The sequence below is a fragment of the Phalacrocorax carbo genome, chromosome Z (assembly GCF_963921805.1).
Source record: "Phalacrocorax carbo chromosome Z, bPhaCar2.1, whole genome shotgun sequence".
Taxonomy (NCBI): Eukaryota; Metazoa; Chordata; class Aves; order Suliformes; family Phalacrocoracidae; genus Phalacrocorax; species Phalacrocorax carbo.
The window spans coordinates 32,212,155-32,224,526 of record NC_087548.1 but is presented as its reverse complement, the minus strand read 5'-3'; positions in this window follow the sequence as shown (position 1 = coordinate 32,224,526).

Here is a 12,372-nt window from a genome sequence, read left to right as displayed (position 1 = left end):
CTTGAAAAGAACATTGAATGGACAACAGTGAAGTTGCAGTCATGTAAGGTACTTACAGCCAGAGGAAGGCTTGACATCTAGTCTGAGCTGAACACCTCTTTCGTAAAATCATTACACAGAAGCACCTGGGAAAGTGAGGTGGGCCACTCCTACGTGTTCACGTTCTGCTTCTTCTACCCAGGTATTGCCACCTGTCCATCCCAAACCGTGTTTTCTTTTGTGAACTGTTCATCTCAGCCAAAAAACACCACAAGCCTGTGTGTAGTTTTGGAAAGATGTGTTTGAAATAGGTGGTGATATCAAGAGTGGTATGAGGCCTGTTCTCTTATTACTAGCAGCAAATTACAAGTACCTCGTCTCACATGGAATTTAAGAGAATCTCTTGCTGATCTCACACTTTGCTTCTCCTTACGGTAAGGTAACGGCAAGGTTACTTCACTGGGTGATTTAGAACTGTCCACCCGAAAAAGAAGAAATAATAGGAAGGTGCACTTCTTAACATACAAAACCTTGGTCTAGTGTAAAGCATTCCCAGCCACCACAGCCAACATAGACTCATTCGCCTGCCCTTCCTTATTCTTTTTTTCTTCCTCCTCAAAAGTGCAGAAGCATGTCGTCCTGGGTTCAGCTGGGATCAAGCTATTGACATAATGCAAACATGTTTCATAAAATTACGTCCTCTAAAAACAGTTTGCTCTGCTTTTTAGATTTAATTCCATAACTAGAGACTCCCCAGACAACGTAAAGTTGCAGGACAAATTGTACGGCAAGAAACATACACAAGTTTTAGGAATATAAAAGTGGCATATTATTTCTGGAAGCAAGAACAACTTTTTTACTCTCTGTTTCCTGTGCTGGCCCTCAACTCTCTGTAGTGAAAAACACTCTGAGGCAAGAGACCTTCTTGCAAAAGCTAAGAAATGCTGCTATGAAAGAAGCAGTCAGAATTGTTACTGGGAGAGGCAGGTTCGTTCTTCCTCAGAGAAACACGTCCTCGGCTCCCAGTTCCTGTTGACCTGACCCCTGCTCCCACATAGGAAAAAGACTCCTTTTTCCATCTTCCAAGCACTGATTCCATCAACAGACAACCCCATAGTGCTAGACCAATAGGCCCAATGGCCAGTCACTACACTTCTCTGCTTTCCACGCAGAGGCCTGGAAGTGTTCCCCGATGCCAGATATGGGCTGGAGCTTTTGTGCGATCTCAGCAAGCCTCACTGCTCACTTCTTTAACATGCGTGGCAGTAAGGTGGCAAAGAACGTGAAGACAAAACTCAGGTTGGCAAGATTCGGACCCTGTTTCTGTTTCTGTTGCTAAATATTGTGCGGGCGTTTCAATAAGGCCCTGGGATCCTACATTACCGGTTAATTCAGAATGGGAACCGTCAATACCGTACGTTAGGTAGGAAGCACTGTAGAAGGAACCTGCCCTGGCCAGCTTGGATGAATCGGGAGCCTCTGACTAAGCCTAACCACAAAGACCAAGTACACAGACGGTGTACTGTGATGTGTGCAAGCAGTGATGTGCCACCAGGCTGGAAAATAAAGATGTTGCCTCAGCCTGCAACAGTGACACTGGAAAACCCAAAGCTCAGCTGAAGTTAAAACTTGCAAGAGAACAGAAAGGCAACTTGAAGGGATTCTAGTAAGTACATTACGAGGAAAATTAAAGCTAAGGCAAATACGACCCTGCAGCTTCATGGGCAGAGAACCATGACGAAGGACACAGAAAAGACCAAGGTACTTCTTGAAATCTCCGTCTCACTTTTCACCGGGAAATCCCCTCTCAGGCTCCTGACCCTTTTAGCAGGCTCCAGGGGAGTGAAGATGTACCCACAGTAGAAGAAGACACGGTTAGGGATCACTTAGGCACGCTTGATATGACAAAGTACAGTGGGTCTGGGGGGAAAGGTATCTGAGATGGCTCAGGTACCATTTGCATGGTAGTTCCCGTTTTCTTTGAAAGGTCACGGCCACTCGGCGGAGAGTCCTGAGAGGAGAAAGCAAACGTCACACCTGTCTTCAAGAAAGGCAAAAAGGAGGATACAGAGGATTACAGACCACTCACCTAACTTCAGTCCCTGGCACATTTATGGACCAAATCCTCCTGGAAAACTTGTCCAGACATACAAAGGACTAGAAGACATTTAGGATGAGTAAACATGGATCTACCAAGACGAAACTGTGCTCAGTTATCCCAGTCACTCTCTGTGATGGTATTTGTCGATATACGATGGGAAAGCTGTCAGTGGACGTCATTTAGCAAGCCTTTGACACAGCGTGCAATATCCTTATGGCCAAAGTGGTGAGATACGGGTAGTATAAGTGGACCGTAAGGTATGTGGAAAGTTGGTTAGATCACCGGGGTCTGAGAGTTGTTATCCACAGTTCAAAGTCTGATTATTGGCCAGTTTACCTAGAGGCATATCTCGGGGATCGATATATAGCAAATAACGTTCACCATCTTTGTAAATGACCTAGACAATAGGGCAAAGTGCACCCCCCAGCAAGTCGACTGACAGTACCAAGCTGGGAGGAGCATTTGACATGCCAGTGGGCAGCGCTTCTGTTCAAAGAGACCTCAAAAGGCTGCACAAAAGGGCTGTCAGGAATCTACCGGAGTTCAAGAAAGGTAAAAGGAAAGTCACGCATCTGGGATGGAGTAACCCCATATAGAAGCGGAGTGTTAACTGTCTAGAAAGCAGCTTTGTATAGACCTGGGAGGGCTGGTGAACAGGCTGAACCTGAGCCACCAGTATGACCTTTCAGCAAAGAAGGCCAGACACATCCTGGGCTGGTCAAGCGCAGCCAGCAGGTTGAGGAAAGTAGTTCTTTAACTCCGTTCAGCACCAGTAAGACCATATCCGGAAGGTTTGCTCCAATTTTAGGCTCCCTAGTATACAGCAAATATTGGCGTATGTGATAGGCCAGCAGAATTGCAGCCGGATGGGTCAGGGGGCTGAAGCATGGGACACGCAAAGAAAGGCTAAGAGAACTGGAGAGGCTGGGAAAAGTAGATGAGGGCTTCTTCAAACAACAGGAAGAAGCCAGATATTCACAGGCCCTGTTCCTCACTGGGGACTTGAACCACCCTGATATCTGCTGTAAGGAAAACAGAGCAGGGCTCAAGCAACCTGGGAGATTTCTAAACTGCACTGCTCACCACTTCCTGCCACTGGTGATCAAGGAGCCAACAAGTAAAGGTGCTCTCCTAGACCTGATATTTACAAACTGGGTGGAACTGGTTGTGGCTGTGAAGGTCAGGGGCATCCTTGGCTGCAGTGGCCATGACACATTGGAGTTCAGCATCCTGAGAGGCAGTATCAAGGCGAAAACCAGGACCACAACCCTGGATTTCAGTAGTGGCATTCATGGAAGGAAGACCAGATTAACGAGAACTTAAAGAAACCAGACATACATAAACTTATGGGGCATAAAGCGTTGCACCCACAATTGCTGAGCAACCTCAGTTACATCATTGCAAGTTTACTCTTGATTGTCTTTGAAAGGTCAGGGCAACTGGGAGAGGTTCCTGAAGACTGGAGGAAAGTAAATGTCACTCCTATCCTCAGGAAGGGCAACAAGAAAGATCCAGGGAACTACAGGCCGGACAGCTTCACTACAATCCCTGGGAAGATAATCACAGCATCACAGAATCACAGAATGGTAGGGATTGGAAGGGACCTCTGGAGATCACCTTGTCCAACCCCCCTGCTTGAGCAGGCACACCCAGAGCAGGGGACACAGGAATGCATCCAGGCGCGTTTTGAACACCTCCAGCGAAGGAGACTCCACAGCCTCCCTGGGCAGCCTGTGCCACTGCTCTGTCACCCGCACAGTAAAGAAGTTTTTTCTCATGTTTAGCTGGAACTTCCTGGGTTCCACCTTGTGCCTGTTGCCCCTTGTCCTGTCATTGGGCACCACTGAACAGAGTCCAGTCGCATCCTCCTGACACCCACCCTTAGATATTTATAAGCCTTGATGAGATCCCCCCTCAGTCTTCTCTTCTCCAGGCTGAGCAAGCCCAAGTCTCTCAGCCTTTCCTCATAAGGGAGATGCTCCACCCCCCTGATCATCTTGGTAGCTCTCCGCTGGACTTGCTCAAGCAGTTCCACATCCTTCTTAAACTGGGGGGGCCCAAAACTGGACACAGCACTGCAAATGTGGTCTCACTAGGGCAGAGTAGAGGGGGAGGATAACCTCCTTTGACTTGCTGGCCACAATCCTTTTTATGGCGCAACGAATCCTGGAAGCTGTTTTTCCAAACATGTGAAGACGCACAAGACAGTAGTCAGAAATAGTCAGCATTGATTTAGGAAGAGGAAGCCGTGCTTAACCAACCCGATAACTTTCTACAATGAGATGACTTGCTTGGTGCATGAGGCAAGAACAGTGGATGTTGTTTACCTTGACTTCAGTAAGGCTTTTGACTCTGGCTCCCGTAACATCCTCACAGAAAAGCTGACAAAGTACAGGTTAGATAAGCGCACAGAGGGGTGGATTAAAATAGCCTTAACAGCCAGGTCCAGCGGGTTGTGATCACTGGCTTAGTGGAAAGTTGTTAGTGGTGTATCCCCGGGGTCAATACTGAGGCCAATACTGTTTAACATCTTCACCAATGACTCAGAGTGCACCCTCAGTGAGTACACAGACAGTACAAAACCAGGAGGAGTAGCTGATTCATAAGATGGTTGTACTGCCATTCAGAGGGACTCAGACAAACAAAAGGATTTCTGAGAGAAATCTCATGAAGGGTAACAAGGATGAATGCAGTCCTGCATTTGGGAAGGAATAACCCCAGGCACTAGTACCTGCTGTGGACTGGCTGGCTGGAGATCAGCCCTGCAGAGACGGACCTGAGGGTCGTCGTGAACAACAAGCATGTGGAGGGAGGTGATCTTTCCGCTCTGCTCAACAGTGGTAAAGCCATAGCTGGAGTACTGTGTCCAGTTCTGGGCCCCCCAGTACAAGAAAGAGATGGACTTACTGGACCAAGTCCAGCGAAGGGCTACAAAGGTGATTAGGGGATGGAATGTCTTTCACATGAGGAAAGGCTGAAAGAGCTGGGACTGTTCAGCCTGGAAAAGAGAAGGCTTAGGGGGGGATCTTATTCCTGTGCATAAATACCTGATGAGTGGGAATGCAGGGTACAGAGCCAGGCTCTTTGCAGTGGTACCCAGAGACAAGACAAGAGGCAACGGGCACAAATTTAAAAACATGAAATTCCATCTTGTCACCAAAACTGGGAATAAACCTCGTAACACCAATGCAGTGTTAAAAGGCAGGCATTCTTTATTTATGGCGCTGGATGCACAGGGGATGGCTCCTCCTAACGTGCATCCAGTCAGATCTCTTTGTGCCGGTTAAGTACATGCTCTATGTACATATTCATTAGTTTCCCGCTAAAAGATACATATATTCATCATATGCAAATGTCATTTGCGCATGCCTGTTGGTGTGTCCGGGTGGTCGTCAGGGGTCTCTGGATGAAGGGTATACTCCAGTTAACCCTTGCTTTTGCACAAACTCAGTTCTGAGATCACGTATGTCCCGTCCTTGAGGGATGGTCAGTTCTGGTTTAGTGTTTGCTCTGCAGTTCCTTATCTTTATGGTTCTGTACATCTGCTTTTCTTAAGGTCAAATGTCATCGTAACTTTGTTTAGGCACTTCTTACCTTGAAGCTTTTCTGACTCCCCCAAAGCAACAAGTTTTAGTCGTCATGCGGGCTGTTCCTGTTAAGGCTACTTCATTATCCTGGCTAAGTTCTGGCTCCGGGCCCCAGCATTTGTCGAGCTACACTAGATTGCATTAGTAACACCCAACCATTTATTCCCTGAATCACTGCTACCTAAAAATGAGGCTTTAGTCCTTAAAACAGAGGTTTGGACCCTAAAAGTGAGGGTTTGGGATCTAAAAATTAGGCTCTGAGCCTTAAAAGAGGGGTTCTGACAGAAACACATTGTCTATTGTTTCATTCACATCAATGATTAACTAATGACTAAAATACAGATCAAAGAATACACTGATTGTCCCCAGACTTGATGTCCAGTTGGACAGGGTTGTACAAGGAGTAGAGCAGCATCCATGGTTGGTTAACTTTACCACCCCGGTTACAATCTGAACACAAGAAAACACTGTTCTCCTGGGAGGCTGGTCAAATGCACTGCTCAGGGATGTGGAGGGGTCTCCATCCACGGAGATAATCAACACCAAACTTGACACGGTCCTGGGCAATGTGTTCCAGCTGACCCTGCTTGACAGGGGGGTTGGGTTAGATGGTTTCATGAGGTTTTTCCTGACCAAAACAATTCTGCAATTCTGAGACTGTGTTGTTGGCTATGATTATCTAATGCAAGGATGTAGAGAAGACTGAGCAAGGCTCTTTCCAGACATACCTAGTGCAAGGACAAGAATAAATGGCATAAGTTTCAATTGGATACAAGGACAACTTTTTTTACCATGAGGGTGGTCAGGCCAGAGAGGCCACGAGTTCTCTGTCATTGGAAATACTCAAAACTCAATGGTACAAGGCATTAAACAGCCTAATCAAAAATTGGACTTGCTTTAAGTGGCATTTGGACTAGGTGACCTCCAGAGGTCCATCTCAAGCTGAACAATTTCATAATTCCCATGCAAAGCTGAATTTAAAGAATGTCACCTGTTACAGATTAACTTATTGGTGGAAACACTTAAAATACACATGACACTTAAATATAGGGCTGTTAAAATACATGCACACTGGGATAGGAGTGTGGAATACAAGACCAGGACCTAGGCAAACCTAAGTTACTCTTGACGGGTATCACTTTAGCCTGGAAGTACTGATCACCTGAGAAACACTGTTTCCTTCTCCCTGAACTGGGCAAATAGGCAGAATAACACTGTCCTATTACTTGTTAGTGCTTTGAAGCATTCAAATGGAACAGCCTACTGGCTAAACGCAACGGTTTATTGATGAAACCCCAGAAACACTTTCCACTAACTTCGGTGACTAACAAAAGACTCTGAGGGATCTAAGTAGAACCACAGGGACTGACAATCACTGCCGTGTCATCAGATACCTCGGTTTACTGGCCTGCCAGTACGTAAAACCAGTCCCAGAGATTTCAGAAGGAAGATCTCAAAAATATGAAATAAACTGCCCAAGGATTCCTTACCAAGTACCAGAATGTACAGATTGGTTTACGTCCAAAAGAAAAGGGGAGGATTAAAAGTTATTGTATTTTTATAATATCTAAATATGCCTTTGAATTCTTTGTTTGTAATATCTCTTCCTTTCCTCAACATTGTTAACTGACTGACCTGATTTCCACCAGCTATCAGTGAGTTTGACAGGCCACTTACATACTGAATTAAAAAAAAAAATTCTGTTTATATTTTCAAATTTGTTGCTAAATTTCTTCGGTCTTCTGCTGATCTAGTAGTTCAAGACTTGTAGGGATAGACAAAGATGATGAAATTAATACTAACAGAAAAATATTCACCTTCTTAATGCAGTACAGCAATTTTAGGATTCACATGTCTGACTACAAATGGTGGTGCGTTCCCATTTTCTGATTTTCACTCAGCAGACCCAAGGTTCAGTCTTGACGGTTGCTGCTGATTTTCTCTGCAGAGTTCACAGAAGTGGTCTCTAGTGTTCGGAGAAGGAGCCTGTGACTTTATCTAGCCTTTATCTAGCCTTCTCTAGCTTTTATCCCTTTTCACTGATGTTAGTGATTGTGTTAGTGATCGGTTCCTTTGTTCCGGTGATGCAGATGCAGATCTTTGATTGCTTGATTCCTTGGCCCTGGCTGAGAAATTCACTGTTGTACAATTACCTAAGTAAAGACAGATAGAAGCCACTTGCAACTCCCTGCAAAGACTACTAAGCTCTAAGCAGAAATTAGTCCAGTAGGAATTGACCGTATGATAGCAGAATTTGGATCTGTGTATGTACAAAACGGATAACACCAGGAAAGCTGAGGCTGGCCTGGAGTTGAATCTGGCAAGATTTCTCCAGAATTAATCCTTGCAGTTTTAAATTTAGATTTCCTCTGGAAATGCAGAAGGTGGCATCACCATGTAATTATTTCTCATTTAATAATAAATTACCAAGGTACAGTGACCATGGAAACCCATGAAACAGTCAGTTGCTTTTATAATTTTCGCTCCTCTTGCTGCAGCATGGTGCCAGTTGTCCCTATCTGAATTGGGGTACTGACTTGTTTTCTTGATTTGTCTTTGACTGTTGTAATTGATGGCATGATTTCACAGTTTTTTGATCCCTAATGGTAATACCACAGGAGAAATAGAAGGCATCAATTGCATGTCTGCCTTTATTACAGGAGATACCTTGTACCAATGTTCTTGTGGCATTCTGTTATACTGAAGTCCTTATCCCCCCCTAACACATACAGTCAATGCATTTTAAATCAAGGAATTTTTGGTAAATGAAGGTCAGTGCCCTTCCTGCTAATGCACAGAGCAGTTCTTTTGAGCTTGCTGAACAGGTAAATAGCTGTATTTTTGCTAATACAGTAGCTTTTCTGTGATATCCTGCCTGCAACTCTGGCACTCAAGACAAAATTACCTTGCTAGGCCACTGATGCTTTGCTCTAATAAGCAGGAAAAGCGTAGTGATCTAAAAGAGGCTGTTTGTACATATGCCCATAAAACAGCCTAAGCAGGACCTCTGAGAACAGGGAAAGAAACTACAGGAACTTCAGACAGCAGAGCTAACTTGTGTCCTTGGCAAGAATCTGCTACTTACTGGATGACTAAGAGAAAAAGTTGGAAGGTTATGAAAAAGCAGTAATAACATATATCTTGCTACCTAAAAAAGAGACTATGTGAAAAGGTGGAAAGTCAAGTCAAGGTGCCAAGCTTTGTGCAGATACATCTTTCATTTAACTAACAAAAGCTGGAAAAAGAGTGTAAGTACAGATGCTTCTGGGTCTGCAGGAGTCCCAGAAGACACACGTATATGTAGAGTAGTAAGTCCCAATAGTCAATCCTGACTTGGATGAAATGCGAGGTACACTGTTTTCTTCTCTCTTCTTTTCCTTTACTGGGTGTTCTGCCAATGTGTCTTGCAGTTAGCATACCAGACTTGAATCTTGGCCCTTGGGACCAAGGTCTGTAGGACTGATATTCCTGCCAACAGCTGCAGGATGGGTAGCGCTCCAGAAATGGTCCATGGCAACCGGGTTGCTGTGCCTATTCTCTTTGATTGAGCTTGCAGTCTGTGTTTGCGCCACTATTGTGGTTTCTTCACCGGTTTGGAAGCTACATGTTTTACATTTTATAGTCCTTCACTACATCTTTACAATGCACTGTACTGCTTTCCTCTTTCCACATAGAACAATGTGTTCTCCCTTTACTGAGCTATTCTGTGAGCAAGGGCTTCTGCTGATTTCAGAGCTCCTTCATTTGCCTTCAATTCAGACAAGGCTGCTCTTCAGCTATCACAACTGTTTGCTCATCCCAGGTTGCAGCTCAGCAGACTCCACACCAGGATGCACCATTATTTTTCTGTCTTAAAGATATTTATTTTTTGCTGTTACTGTTGCATTATCTCCATGTACCATGTTTACCTCCATCCAAAATTTATTCTCTTCTCTTTGCAAATATCATAGGCTAGATTTTGTTACACTGACTTATTCAATATAACACCTGTCTTAGGTACACTTTCACCTTCTTCTTAAAAAATGGCCTTACCATTATCGGTCATTGACAGCTTGGTCAATGGGAGTTACTCAAAGTTTCAGTGTGATGTGCTCTGGGGAAGATTAAATGACAGTGACTAAAATAGTGGCTAATACACTGTTCTCCAGCCACTGGCCTTTGTGAAACTGTTTCAACAGGGACAATGATGGAAGATTTTTAAGGTAGTTTCCTTATACAGGCTCTGTAGCTGGATTCTGACTTTTTGTAGCCTCCAGCCGGGGCTACAAAAATTCTATTAGTCCCCAGTTGGTATTGATCTGCCAGCTGTTCTAGTGTTAAGTCTGCCTTGGGACCCTCTGATAAAACAAAATAACAGCAGAACAATTGGATTTCTCTGCTGACATCCAGTGAATTCTGGTTTTGTGCCAAATGTTTAAATCCCTTCCTGCAGAAGTTCTTGACCCTTTCAGGTGATTTGCAGCTCCGTAGACCCTCAGCATTGTTACTTCTAAAGCTAGTTAACTGACTTTAAAATGCATTCTAAAGATCTATTTTGAGGGTGGTCACCTCTAACTACAGAGGTGACTGCAACACTACAGGTTGCCAGTCATTTCTTAGCCTCACTCCTGTTCTTGACAGGGTAAGAGAGTTTCCCACTCTTACCCAGATTGTGCCAGCAAATTAAGTACTAGTATTTTAAGGAGTCCGTTTGATGCAAATCTGCTTTCTTTTAAAGTGTTGAACTAGAAACCTGTGCTGCTATATATGTTTCTCTATCCTCAGGTTCAATGTGCAAAGAAGAAGCAGGAGACAAAGCATGCATGTTAGAAAATGATTACTGCAAAAGCAGCAGGACACAGGCTTTGGGACACACAATGCAGTCCTGTGCTCTTAGAGACCGCAGCTGCTGCAGAAAGAGCAAGTGTCTCGCTGGCAAGTGGCTATGGGGCTTTTATACGCAAACTACTTTTCTGAACCTAGTGGAGTAGTAAACATGTCTCTCACTGAGTAGATGACCCTCTGGAAGGGATTTCCCAGTTATTGCAGCACCCTGAAGAGCAGGAGGCTTTTGAGCACAAGGATGTTTCCCAGGGGTCCCACTGGCTGTGCTCCTAAGCGATGAGGAGGCATTTGAAATACCCTCAAATGTAGCAGGGGTGGTGGAAGAAGTGGCAGGTCACCCTATGGCTTCTTATATTCATCAGTGGAATGGCTGATCCTGAGATCCAAGGCTAGACAATATGTAGAAGAATACATCTTAGTTAGTTTATATCAGCTGTCAATACATGAAGCTTATGAAATATTTGTTGGGGGGTGTAGACCAGATTTTTGATCATTTACACCTCTGTCTGAACCTGGTGATTACGCTCAACTCTGTCGTGAAACTGCCACCATGCATAACTCTTCATAACCTCACAATTTATGCTATGTGAAGGCGGTGAAATCTTTACACTGGGTCAGTACGATTTTGCAAAGTCAGAGCACTGTGTTTTGACCAGTCTTTCTGCCTAACTACCATTATTGTAAAGCTGTTAGGAATGGGGTATGCAGAACCCTACGATCTATCTTCCATTCCAAAACTTTGGATAAAAAGTAGTGTTATTTGATTCATCTAAATAACAGCCACAATAATCTCTGTTTTGCTGGGAATCTTACACAGAGCTTACAGCTGTGAAGGATCTAACAGATGCAGAATTGTTAAGCAGAGCAAAAGAGTTACATGACAGATTAGGGTGGGGTATGCACAGGAAGGTCATGTTGAGTAACATCCCTTCTTTGAGAATCTGCAACATATAAATACACTCAACATCCTCCTGTCCAGGGGGAAAAAGGGTTGGGGGACTTTTAAGCCAAATGATGGTCTTCGATATCGCAAGATCTGTCTCCTTCTTTTACACAATTAAGATTATTATGATGGTAAAGTTCTGAGGAAGGTATTTGGGTAAGAAACTTTTGTGAGCTTTGTCATATATTTTATAAACATGGCCATAGTTGTACATATTATTGTTGGCTCTGCTTGTCTCAGACCTGCACAATATTCTCTAGCTGGGGCACCTTATCTGTCCAAATCCTTCCGAAAGCTGGTTTTGCCATAAAACAAAGTAAGGTCAAGGGACCCATGCAGGAGATCCAGTTTTTAGGAATAAAACGGTGACATGAAGATCATCAGATTCCAATGGATGTGATCAATAAAATAACAGCCATGTCTCTACCAACTAGCAAAAAGGAAACACAAGCTTTCTTGGGTGTGGTTTTGAGAATGCGTATTCCAAATGGCAGTCTGATCATAAGCCCTCTCTACCAAGTCACCCAGAAAAAGAATGAGTTCAAATGGGGCCCTGAGCAACGACAAGCCTTTGAACAAATTAAACCGGAGATAGTTCACGCAGTAGCTCTTGGGCCAGTCCAGGCAGGACAAGGTGTAAAAAATGTGCTCTACACCGCAGCTGGGGAGAATGGCCTGACCTGGGGGAGACTGAAGGTTGACTACCAGGGTTTTGGAGTCGGGGTTACAGAGGGTCCGAAGCCCGCTATACTCCAACTGAAAAAGAGATATTGGCAGCATATGAAGGGGTCCGAGCTGCTTCAGAAATGGCTGGTACAGAAGCACAGCTGCTCCTGGCACCCCGACTGCCAGTGCTGGGCTGGATGTTCAAAGGGAAAGTCCCCTCTACGCACCATGCAACTGATGCTACATAGAATAAGTGGCTCACACTCATCACC